The sequence below is a fragment of the Carlito syrichta genome, unplaced genomic scaffold (genome assembly GCF_000164805.1).
Source record: "Carlito syrichta isolate Samal-C Ts95f unplaced genomic scaffold, Tarsius_syrichta-2.0.1 Scaffold308851, whole genome shotgun sequence".
In the NCBI taxonomy this organism is placed as follows: Eukaryota; Metazoa; Chordata; class Mammalia; order Primates; family Tarsiidae; genus Carlito; species Carlito syrichta.
Genome location: NW_007252947.1, coordinates 444,414 through 447,652, shown reverse-complemented (window position 1 = coordinate 447,652; position 3,239 = coordinate 444,414). Strand labels below are relative to the sequence as shown.

The following is a 3,239-nucleotide window of genomic DNA, read 5'->3' as shown; positions in this document are numbered from 1 at the left end:
CAACTACAGGCACACGCCACCATGCCCAGCTAATTTTTTGATTTATTGTAGAGATGAGGTCTCACCAAGTTGCCCAGGCTGGTCTCGAACCCGTGGGCTCAGGCAATACTCTCACCTTGACCTCCCAAAGTGCTGGGATTATAGGCGTGAGCCACTGCTGCTGGGCCTACTTTCATGTTTTGTTTTGTTTTTTTTTGAGTTGGAGTCTCACTCTGTTGTCCAGACTGGAGTGCGGTGGCCACTCCTGGCCAACGCAGCCTCGACTGGCTGGGCTCTGGCGATCCTTCCACTTCAGCCTTCCAAGTAGCTGGAACTACAGGCGCATGCTACCACGCCCGGCTAGTTTTTTATTTATTGTAGAGATGAGGTCTCGCCAAGTTGCCCAGGCGTGTCTCGAACCCGCGGGCTTAGGCAATCCACTCTCCTCAGCCTCCCAAAGTGCTGGGATTACAGGCTGAGCCACCGAGCCCGGCCTCATGTTTTTAAGAATCACCTGGGAGCTATTAAAATACAATTTCCCTGGCCCTGCCCCCAGAGATTCTAATTTGGTAGGTAAAGCTAAAGCCCAGGAATCTGCATTTTTAGCAAGCACAGCCGTGGTTCTGCTATCTGTGGCCCTTAGTATTGACTTTGAGAAATTCTGGGGCAAAACATCTCAACCTCAGCACTATTGACATTTGGGGCTCAATAATTCTGTTGTTGAGGCACTGTTATGCACATGTCAGTAGCACCCCCTAATCATGACAATCAAAAATAATTCTAGACATTGACAATATGTCACCTAGTGAGGTGAATCACCCTTGACTGAGAACCATTGGCCTAGGAGAAAATAATGAGAAAATGTTAATTAAAAACAGTGTTTGCTTTCACATGCAGCCATGTCTACCCTTGCATTGATTTCACTGAACAAATTAAACAACTGTGAGCATCTGGTAGGTACCAGGATTTTGTGTTAAAATGTTTAATCGTGGCTATCTCTTTAATATCTTAGAAGATGGATGAAAAGAAAATGTTCTTATAAATGAATATCTATTGAGCATGTATTTTTCTTAAATTAATATTCCCGATTGTTTTCTATAGAATGATATCCCAGAACTTTAAAATTAATATTAACAGCCGGGCTCGGTGGCTCAGCCTGTAATCCCATGCCTTGGGAGGCTGAGGTGAGTGGATTGCTTGAGCCCACGGGTTCAAGACCCACCTGGGCAACTTGGCGAGACCTCATCTCTACAATAAATCAGAAAAATTAGCTGGGTGTGGTAGCATGCATCTGTAGTTCCCGCTGCTTGGAAGGCTGAGGTGGAAGAATCGCCGGAGCCCATCAGGTCGAGGCTGCAGTGGCTGGGAGCGGCCACTGCACTCCAGTCTGGGCAACAGAGTGAGACTCCAACTTAAAAAAAAAAAATTAATATTAACAAACATTGACATTGCTTTAGGAAAGAAGTAATTCAGAATAAAGTCGACACGGCTTACTTCACTCTAATAATGAAACTAATTTTACTTGTAAATATGATTCTAATTTAGGACCATATGAGGAGAGAAGGGTTGGGGTACCAGCCATGGTACTATTTATAAAATCTCACCTCTGCTATAATCTAGAAATTTTTCTTGGTTCATATAAATAGCTAACTGTGATACTCAAGCATGCTCATTTCAGTGTGAGTTTTTCATGTGATATTAAGATGTTAAAAATAAATCAGGATGTAGGGCACCCAAATATTTAACTTCTCAAGTCAATAACTTGAAGAAAGAAAAAGAAAGAAAAAGAGAGGAAGGAAGGAAGGAAGAAGGAAGGAACAAAGGGAGGGAGGGAGGGAGGAAGAGAAGGTGATTCAAGGCTGCATCTCTGATCACTCGTCAGTAAATTTTATTGAGATTCAGGAGTGTAAGCGACAGACAAAAAGGATGGCAAAACTATTCCTAAATGCCAAGAAAAAGGAGCCTATTGACATTCAGGAATCCTGAAAACAGTTGATGTCTTCCTTATCTTCCCCCGCTGAGGGTGTGAATGGTGCTCAAGGCAGAAAAGGAGTCTTCTCTCGTGGGTGCTGTTTGTTGTGTCCTTAGCCTGGACGGGCCTTCTGGGTAGTCTCCGATTCTTTGTATTGGAAATCTGGGACCTTTGTGGGCCGGGAAAGGCGAATCAGGCCCTGGCAGCTGTCATCCCCTGCAGTGTCTGACATGTAAAATTGACTCAGAAGAGAACCCCAGGGCCTAGTCAAGGGGTTGGGAAAACAGTAGACCTTCCTAGCGAAGGGGGCTCCGACTCGCACAGCTCGGGAGAATTACTGGGGGTATCATTCCTAGCGGAAAGTCAAATTTAAGAAATTTGACTTTTGTGTTTTTCCTCTGCAGAGAACGTATCCTAAAGCAGGGTAAGAAGCTTGCTTTTTAAAATTGTTGTTTTCTATGTGGGGTGTTTGTCCTCAGGATTTCGAGACGGTCCATTTTCAAAGGGTCATTAACATTATTTAAATATTCATGGTGGGGGAGGGGGTGACAGACTGAAATTTCAGACCGCTCGGTAGCGAGGGATGGTTGGCCACCCGCCTAATCGAGCCCCACGCTGCGTATCAGCGGCCTCCTTCCCCGCCTCTGGCTTTGTTAACACACGCGCTTTGACACCAGACCACAGACCGCCACAACACCGAGGGCAGCAGGGAGGCGCTGGCAAGCCAGTGGGCTGGAAGCGGTTCTGTCCACACCTCAGCCTCGGGACCACATCCGGGGGGAGCCCCTAAACACACGGAGACACAACTGTGGCCACAAAGACGTCCTTCCCCACCAGTTCCAGCGGTGGCTCTTACCCTGAGGACGGCCGTGGTGCTGGGTAAGGGACGAAGGGCCCTGTTCCACCTCGGGCAGCTCCTGGCACGTGAGGGCGCACAGCACCCGCACACTTCCACAGACTGTCATACACACACATGTAGACACCAACACCGCGTCCACGTGCACACGCCCCGACACGCCCCCCAGGGCGCTGACACTCGTCCACACGCCCAGACGCAGCACCCTCCACATTAGGAAGAACTCAGCTTCGCTGGCTCCATCCAACCCTCTCCCCCTCTATCTTTCCGGTCTCTCCATTCATTCTTTTCTTGATCTGCAGAGATTCCGCCGAAGCCACCGAGAGGAGAAGGTGTGGGTGGATAAGTAGGGGAGGTGGAAAGGGAGGGACCGTCACGGACGCCACCGGCGCCGGGGCCGAGAGGGGGCGGGGAAGGGGCGGGCACAGGGAG

General features: G+C 48.6%; 1 protein-coding gene across 1 annotated transcript in view; it reads left to right on the top strand.

Moving 5' to 3' along the window:
- LOC103268585 (A-kinase anchor protein 2) overlaps positions 1 to 3,239 on the top strand; it is a 305,955-nt gene that overhangs the window by 177,129 nt on the left and 125,587 nt on the right. The gene's annotated exons all lie outside the window — the stretch shown is intronic.